This window comes from Leptonychotes weddellii, chromosome 7 (genome assembly GCF_054177405.1).
Source record: "Leptonychotes weddellii isolate Sample4059 chromosome 7, ASM5417740v2, whole genome shotgun sequence".
NCBI lineage: Eukaryota > Metazoa > Chordata > Mammalia > Carnivora > Phocidae > Leptonychotes > Leptonychotes weddellii.
This window is the reverse complement of record NC_138375.1, coordinates 90,203,692-90,213,039: the sequence shown is the minus strand read 5'-3', so window position 1 is coordinate 90,213,039 and position 9,348 is coordinate 90,203,692. Positions and strand designations below refer to the sequence as shown.

At 39.2% G+C, this 9,348-nt stretch overlaps 1 protein-coding gene across 1 annotated transcript in view; it reads right to left on the bottom strand.

The window, feature by feature from the left end:
• Positions 1–6,010: 6,010 nt before the first annotated feature.
• The window catches only part of CERT1 (ceramide transporter 1), a 103,848-nt gene continuing 100,510 nt past the window's right edge, over positions 6,011–9,348 (bottom strand). The window contains exon 18 of the mRNA XM_081825592.1: positions 6,011–9,224. The gene's annotated coding sequence lies outside the window, so the exon portion shown is untranslated. The remainder of the gene's footprint in view (positions 9,225–9,348) is intronic.

Sequence of the window (9,348 nt, the reverse complement as noted above, 5' to 3'; positions counted from 1 at the left end):
TTTTCTCATTTAGTGCTCTGAATATATCATGCCAGTCCTTTCTGGCCTGCCAGGTCTCTGTGGATAGGTCTGTTGCCAATCTAATGTTTCTACCATTGTAGGTTACAGATCTCTTTTCCCAAGCTGCTTTCAGGATTTTCTCTGTCTCTGAGACTCGTAAGTTTTATGATTATATGTCGGGATGTTGACCTATTTTTATTGATTTTGAGAGGGGTTCTCTGTGCCTTCTGGATTTTGATGCCTGTTTCCTTCCCCAAATTAGAGAAGTTCTCTGCTATAATTTGCTCCAATATACCTTCTGCCCTTCTCTTTCATCTTCTTCTGGGATCCCAATTATTCTAATGTTGTTTCATCTTATGGTATCGCTTATCTTTCGAATTCTGCCCTCGTGATCCAGTAGTTGTTTATCTCTTTTTCCCAGCTTATTTTCCATCATTTGGTCTTCTATATCACAAAACCATCAAGTTTTAATGCATTGTCTGCCTTAGTCTTTTTTTTTAAGATTTTATTTATTTATTTGACATAGAGAGACACAGTGAGAGAGGGAACACAAGCGGAGGAAGTGGGAGAGGGAGAAGCAGGCTTCCCCCGAGCAGGGAGCCCAATGCGGGGCTCAATTCCGGGACCCCGGGATCATGACCTGAGCCGAAGGCAGACACTTAACGACTGAGCCACCCAGGCGCCCCATGCCTTAGTCTTTTCTGATCTAGGGTATATATAACCTGTGAGAGTTCTACCTCATTCTTAAACCTTTATTGCTCATAAGAAATAAATACACTCAGATCTGTATGGAGCAGCCCACTCACCTCTGGCCATCTGGATGCTCTCACCCACACTACAATCCTTGGTAAGTAGCAAAAGCTTAAAGTTGGCTTGCTGGATAATTGTAATTTTAAATGGAAAGCTCTTGGGGAAAGGCCCATCTTTTAACTTGTTTAGGACAGTGCCTACCTAGGCCAGTAGATTACACACCTTGAACACCATCAAAAATAATTCTGGACACATATCTCCAATAAATGTGTATTTCTTGATTACATTGAATTATGTACATTGCCAAACAAAGGATAAAATGATAAAAATATATACAAATAAAAACTGGAGATCTTTTCTGTATTCCAGTGGTAAATTCTGCCCACATTTCCCTCTAGACTGAATGGAGGTCTCTTGAAGACAGAGATGGGACCATGCCTTCTCTTGTTACCTTAGTGCAGTACCTTACATTTAAAGGTCCTCAATGCTATTGAATGGCTGACACAGTAAGTATAATCAAGACTGATTCCAAAGAGAAAATAGTCATTCACAGGGGAAGAGGACGACAGTGTGGAGGGAGATGGGAATTCAGAGACCTCCATTCCAGCCGTGGCTCTGGTGCTAACTACTTGAGAGACCTTAGGTTATTTGCTTCATGTCTCTTCCTCTTTTTCTTATTTATGAAATGAGACAATGGCATTAGTGGCTTCTAAGGCCTTATGTAGCTCTACATATTCTATGAAATGCTGTATTTAGGCTCTTCTGTATAAACAGAATCATTCTATTACCCAGCGATGGAAACAGGAGGTATTTTGTCAGTGGCTGTGGGATGGATCTCACATCTGTCTAGTTTAGGGAACAGCCCAGTACCTTCTACAGAACACCACAGGGGTTGTGGGCAGCGGCAGCTTAGCCAGTGGCCTCCCTTTTCATGAGGTCTCAGCAGCTGCTCAGCTAGAGCCCTCTGGACTGCCCCACCGGCTCTGCGATGCTACCGACCCTGGCTGTGAGAGCTGCATGGCTTCCTAAAGTTTACATCCCAGGGGAAAAGATGATAGTGGTGTCCCTCTTCCTGGGTCTCCTCCTTTTGTATGTGACATACCCTTCTTGGCAGCTTTACCCCATTCTCCATTTATCCCCCGTTTTCAAATACATACCTTTGGTTGAAGTTAAAAACCCTCTGCCTCTCTCAGCTCCATTGACTATGTTTCACAACCTATCCATCTCTTTTTCAGTACCTATTTACTGCCTCAAACATACATTCTATTGAAACTGCTGATTTTAGGGTGGTGGTGGGGAGGCTGTGTTCTTAGGCTTATAAGCCAGTGGGGCTAAGCTGGAATCTAGCTTATTAGCACAGCTGCTAGACTAATACAACATCACAGTAGTTCCAGAATCCAACTCTGGAGGAAGAAAAGCACAACAGAACTGAAGAGGGAGAGTTGAGGGGCTGGTATAATTAAGGTCAGAAATTAGAACCCCGAAGTAGGTTTTGAATGTTGACTGAAGGGAGGAGAAAGAAGTTCCTTAGAAGGTAACTTGCTTCTGACTGCTGACAGACATGGAGGAAATCCACCTGACTGGGGTGATGGATTCGTAGAGGGGACCAAGGCGAGTCAGGCTGGCAAGGAAGACAAGGTGCGGCCAAACTCTTACAAGTAACTTTGGTATCAGACTGAAGTCAGGGAGTGTGGACTCTGTTCTAGAGATAACAGCACTGGTAAAACATTTAAAAGCAAGAGGCATTAGGTATTACAGGATAATTTGACAGTGGTAGAGGAAAGAACTGATTGTAGGAGAAAGGCAAAGACATCACTGAGGAGACTCTCTATGCGATTCTCCAGCTTGGAACTCTTTCCCATTCAGCTGCTATTTTATAAACATGAGACTGACTGCCTTCTCCAGATTGAAGCACAATGCTAGCACTTCCATTTCTCCAGTTTTGAAAACTCGTTATTTCCCCTCCCCATTTCTGACATTGGCAGGAGAATTATTTACAAGGAAAAATGACATTAGCAGTCGACTTAATTCCACATCCAAACAAAACCAGGCACCAAGCCCCATTGATTTTTCTTAGATGTGTCAAACAGTAATGCTCAAAAAAGCCCTTCAGTGCTGGTAGAATGAATCAACTCCCAACTATTTCACATAGCCTTAGAGGTTTTCCACGAACTGCCTCTGCCTCTCGTTTTCTCCCTTCCTGGACATACACCTGCATGCAAAACCGTGGACAAGCCAAGTAACTTACAGTTCGGCCCTAAGCCCCCAAATGTTTGCATCTTGTCATTCAGCTCAAAAGACAATACCTAATAAGTCTGTGGTTGACTAAATAATTCCTGACATTTGCAGAGTGCTTTATTTATTTTTTTAAAGATTTTATTTATTTATTTGACAGAGAGAGACACAGCAAGAGGGAACACAAGCAGGGGGATTAGAAGAGGGAGAAGCAGGCTTCCCGCAGAGCAGGGAGCCCAATGCGGGACTCAATCCCAGGACCCTGGGATCATGACCTGAGCCGAAGGCAGACGCCCAATGACTGAGCCACCCAGGCTCCCTGCAGAGTGCTTTAGATTAAGTTTTCAGAAAGTTCTAAATACATTATCTCACTCTTCCCCAAACAACCCTGTGACGTAGGTGATTTTGTATTCCTTTATAGAAAAGAAGAGATTCAGACACTGAAATGACTTGGCAAGATCAAAACTGTTTAAGTGAGAGAGCCTGAAAAACTCCGTCTTCCGTCTTCTAAGCCATTCCTTTTTGGTACGTTAAACACATGGTAACCAGAACCTGATAAGAAATTCACTTAAAAATAACAGAAACTCTACCAGATATTAGGAATGAAATGTGAAAAGTCATAAACCACAAATAATAGCAGTTTTAAATTAAAGTGAATAATTAGACAATTTACCAATTAATTTGGTGCCATCAACATGGACAGAAGTTGGTGGACTTGTTAAAACACAGCAACAACCCATATCCTACCTAACTTGAGAACACAGCTGAGAACCAAGAATCAAAAAAACAACAGAAACACTTCTGCATATCTTAAATGTGGCTAAATATATCATTCAATGCACCTTACTCAAATGCTTCTGATTACAAAGCCTATTTCCTCTTAGATACATTTCTAAGAAGCTTGGTTATGACAAAAACAACATAGGCCAGATGTTCTGTTTATTGTTTTATCTCCACTCCTGTAACACTGTGTGGCATGTAGTAGGTGCTCAATAAATATTTGCTCTGGGAATTGTTGCTGAGTGCTGGAGAATTAATGCTATCTATACTGTTTATACACATGGCTAATACGCCTTGGACGTTGACTATATCCTAATGTAGCTGCTGCACACAGACTCCCCTCTGCTGGACCCCATTCCCGCTTTGGCCTCCCAATTCCAAGGAAGAGTACTATGAAAGAACCACAGCGAACTGACTGGAAGGGGATCTACAGCTTGCTTTAGTTGCTACCTCAGTGGTCATTTTGCAGCAGTAGGTGCTCACACCAACAACGATAGCTATATGTTGGAGGTTGTCCTTGGATTGAAAAATTCAATGAAAAACCTCCTTGGGCTTGTTGGTGGTTTTTCGTTTTTGTTTTTTTAATATAAGAGTTCCCTGTCTTACCCCTCTGAGCTAGAGGACAGGAAGGCAGTTAAGGCATTTAATGATGGTCAAATTTATTCTTTAAGATAAAATTTATACATCTGGTGGGATTTTATGACACACAGGTATCTGGGATTTTTGTGAAGCCAATAGTAAAGTATGTTAAGACCCATATACCAAAAACGCTAGTCTTCAAGGATGTCAGTTCTTTCTAGTCTGACAAACCCTATACTCCAGATATTAAATACCGAAGGCAGTAAAAATCAGCAGAATCTAATGAAAAGACAAGACTTCGGAGTCACTCAATGGGCCTGGAACCCTTGGCAGCCCCCTGGTCCCTCATGGTAGAATAGGGCTGGCCCCACCATCAACTGGCAGCAGCAGCCCTGTAAGGGAAGAAGTTCATTAAAAGGCAGGAATGGTGCATGGTACAGACACTGAATGGAGACGTCCTCTTTCAGCACCTCAACAATCAAAAAACCTGGGTAAAAAAATCCTGGCTGGACATCTTTTAGTATGTTTAAAGACTGTTAACATTTGTTCTAGTACTAAACTTGAATTCTGTGGAAGAGAGTGAAGAGGCCAGAAAGTACCTTTATATTTGTTTAAGGCTATCCAAAGTATACAGACATGGAAGGTTCATAAAAAATTTGTTTTAATGGGTAAACAATGCAAATGCTAACAAAATGAGTCCTGTTGTAATCTAGTTCAAACAATGGCAAAATCTAGAAGATGCCATAAAACCAACTCAATCTGAAGTAGCTAGTTAGAACTATACTTATTTGCACGTTATATTTCAGGTCAAGCCTAAGGCAAAAAGTGCCTGTACTTAAAATCACTCTTTAAAAACTACTTACAAGTGTGCCATGAGAACCACATACTGTTTGTCGATAAATGTAACACATTAAAAAAAGAAGTCCAATACAACAGCCAGATTTTCTCTCCAGCACCCCACCAGATTAAGTAGTCAGCCTGTGTTTAGAGGTCACGTCCTTTTAAGATGGCATGTATCTTTGAGCACTAGGAGAGAAATACGCTCAGTGCCTTTCAATATAACCCATGGAGGAACTCACTGACTGAGTGAATTGCAAATCCACACTTCCCATCTTGTGGTTGTTCTAGGGCATATATTTCCTAAGTGTAACAAGTGGAGTTGGCCACATTATTTAAATAAATAAATGAGATGATTTATTTATGGCTAAGTACATGTAGTTGAATTATAAGTGTGCACGGCTGGCACTATGCTTTCATTTTAGAAATCCCCAACTGCATATGGCTTTACTTTTTAGCAATTTGAAAAAATTCTGGACCAGCTTCCTTAGTAAGAAATTCATTTCACACTGTAATCCACTACGCACGTGTGTGTATATATATACATATGTATAAAGACCCACAAAATATGAAATATTCACGTTATGTACTTGATCTATTCCATTCTGTTCTATTTTGTTTAAAAAAAATTTATGTTGGGGCGCCTGGGTGGCTCAGTTGGTTAAGCGACTGCCTTCGGCTCAGGTCATGATCCTGGAGTCCCGGGATCGAGTCCCGCATCGGGCTCCCTGCTCAGCAGGGAGTCTGCTTCTCCCTCTGACCCTCCCCCCTCTCATGCTCTCTGTCTCTCATTCTCTCTGTCTCAAATAAATAAATAAAATCTTTTAAAAAAAAAAAATTATGTTGTTTTCTTGATCCCTAACTGGGTTACAATCCAGTTTAAAAACTACTGAAGTCGAGTTATTTTAAGCTCTTAACTACTCAGAATTATGCAGGCAGTATCTTGGGGTTAAGGAAAACAATCAAGCAAATACATTTGTCCATAATATTTTAATACTTTTCCACTTTTAAATACTGGTTTTAATTTTGTGATTGTAACATGGAAGATCCAACTTTATTATTTTTTAAAAACATCATCAGGATCATAAAGCTATTATAGAATAGTTATACTCTACACACTCCCAAGGTACTTTAAAATGATTATGTTTTGAGTTTGTAGATGAACAATGACAGTATTCCAAATACACTGTCTGTACAACTTGGACTAAATACTGGTGAAAGTGTTTAACTGGACAAACAACTGATAAGCTTAAAGATAACCAGCACAATTTCACAAGAGAACCAGCTCAGCCCAACTAAAATTTTAATAGCAGCTGACACTGATGTTTGTACAGGTGTACAAATTAGCCAATGAAACTGAACAAGTGGAAAACCTGTTGCTCCTTTCCCTTATTTTGTATTCTTACGCCTCTCTCCCAGCCATCCCCTCCTTAGTCTGGCTGTCTTTGTGGCGATCCCAAACCAAGAGCTGCTGTGATCAAAATTAGGAGTCCTCATTTCCAAGCAAAACACTGTGCTCTCTTGTCCTGTACAGTGGGCACTCAGGGACAAACCCATCATTACCAATATTTTTCAAGTTTCTATCACAGTACAAAAGAGTGAGTAGAAAAGAGAGTAAAAGGGTATTTTGTTTTGTTTGGGGAAGAGAAGAAATTACTGTGTTTGGGAAAACATCATGTCCATTCAGACAATGACTAGGAATTAGTCATACAGATATAATCCTAGAGGGTCTGAATATTTTTTAGAACGGCTAGTACCTCTCCAAATTTTGACCTCTTTAAAACTCTTTTCGTATTCCCCAACTGATTTCTAAATCTGATCGGATGGGATTAAACTCTAGTGAAGTACCTGTAGAGTTATCTAAAGGTAAACATGTCTTTTTCTTTTTTTAATACAAGTATTTTTAGTGTAATCATTTCATTTACAGAATTGCAAAAGTGTATCATTAACATTTAGTGCAAATGCAACTAAAGGTAATTAGATTTAGACACTGCTTTGTAAGCTTTCCATACCTTTGTAAAATGAAGCTATCCAATTTAGTTATGAAAAAGTTACTTGTCCGTGTTCATGATAGTTACCAGACATGGCAAACAGAGAAACATTTATAGTGGGCAGAGAATTTTTTTGAAGATTCCCATCAGCGGCTATGGTGAATAAACCCTCCCCCCCAACCCTCCCATATCCCATCCCAAACCCACAGCTGATTGTAAAATAAAATACACATTTGAGGTATAAACTTTTCTTTTTTAAACATCACAATATAAAATGTTAACTGGTGATGTAGTAAACTCATATGATAATTTGTCTTATTTGCCTTACTAGCATTACCACCATATAGGCACTTTTCCACACAGTCAAATTATGAACAGCGTTTTTCTGTAATAAGGCATATTCCATGCACATCATTTAGAGAAAGGTAAATTAAAAAATAGAAAAGATTTATGGAGCATGAAATCTGCGTGCATGTAATATAAGCATATGTTTTATATGTATTATTTCTCTCTGTACAGAATAATAAATACCACTATATCTGATGCAAGTAATTCACTTCCAGGATTGTGCATATTAAGTGATCAGACTAATCCCATCATTAAATTATCACCTTGCATTCATCATTAAGACTCCATTACCATGTATGAAATATATACAGGACATGTTCCAAGTGACATGACTTTCTGCTTTACAAAATGGGTCTGATTTCTGTGTTTCTACAGAGATGAACAAGTCAGCAAAGCATCTAAAAATGCCTCTGACATATGTAAGCACATTTGTGTATAAACACAATGAAGATTTTGAAGTGGGCAGTCATTTCTACTTCAGTGAGTCCCATTCCTTGCCTCAACTCCATGCTTCAAGGTTTTTCAGAGGCCTAAAACTAAAGAAGGTATTTTACATTTAAGTTCTTACAGCAACTAAGGGAAGAATTTCAGTTTGAATCACATGGAATCCTTTACTGCTTTGCTGAAAATTCTGAGCAAGAGGCAAAGAGGAGCACTGCTCACGTTTTCTATGCACATCTTGCAACAAAGCCTTTAAATGGACCCAAATTAGAAGAGCTAACATGCCTGTTACGAATACCAGAGACACTGAATCAAATGTCAACCCCAGACAGCCTGATTTACCTTAATGAGAAATACCGTGTATCTTCTAACAAATTTCAAGAAAACATGAGCTTGTTTTATCCTTACTATTGTACCAGAAAGTAGTTTATACCCACAGCAGTTGTATGTTTCTGTTTGGAGGCAGGCAGAACCAATTGAGGAATTACCAAATTGTGTTTGTAAACAAACTGAAAAAAATCTGTAGCACACAGTACACAACTAAAAATACAATAGAAATAGAAAGATACCTGGGGGAAAAAATAAAGCCTTTCACTCTTTCTCCATCAGAACCAAGGTTCTTCATAGGAGTAAGACTATAGAAAAGGCAAAATCACAGGTTACTGACAGCCCTCAGTTATTAAGAGACACTAGGTAACAACATGAATCATTATAGAAATCAGCAGCAATGAATTCTATGATTATACAAAGCAAAAAAGTCAAAAAATTCTGAACACAGATTTAACCATAGGCCTGAAAAAAGAGCCCCATCCAGGTATGTGGTGCACAGAAAACACATGCCCCACGTGCATTCAACTTTTGTGCTTTTCTTTTGTGCACAAAACCTGATACAAATGAGGATCTTAGGCCGGACCATAGTAAATTAAAAATTCTGAAAAAGTTTCCAAAAATTAAAGCATCAATTCCTAACTGTGATTCAAAGTTGATTTTTTTCTCTTCTAGGAGCAAGCAAATAAAAATATAGCCATATACATGTAATTTTACATGTATTTATAGTTATATGCTGAGCGAGGATATCTAACAGGAGACAGCTAGTGTTAGATGTTCACCTTTGCCATTGCAGTCTTTCTTCATTTTTGTACACAAGGCCAGGGTGTTGGGCCACAGACAAGGCTATAGATCCTATGTTCCAGCTTAGAGCATTCAATTTTGTTTTTTATTTTTTCCTCCAACATGGAATGTCACACAGCCTTGCTTCAGTCACTGCAGGAAAGAAAATAAGTAAAAAATTAAGCAATATATTATTACTAACAGCTACAAGACTACCCAAACAGGTTCCTCCTACCCTCTGAATTCATGGAATGCATAGATCTCTATTAGAAATTTA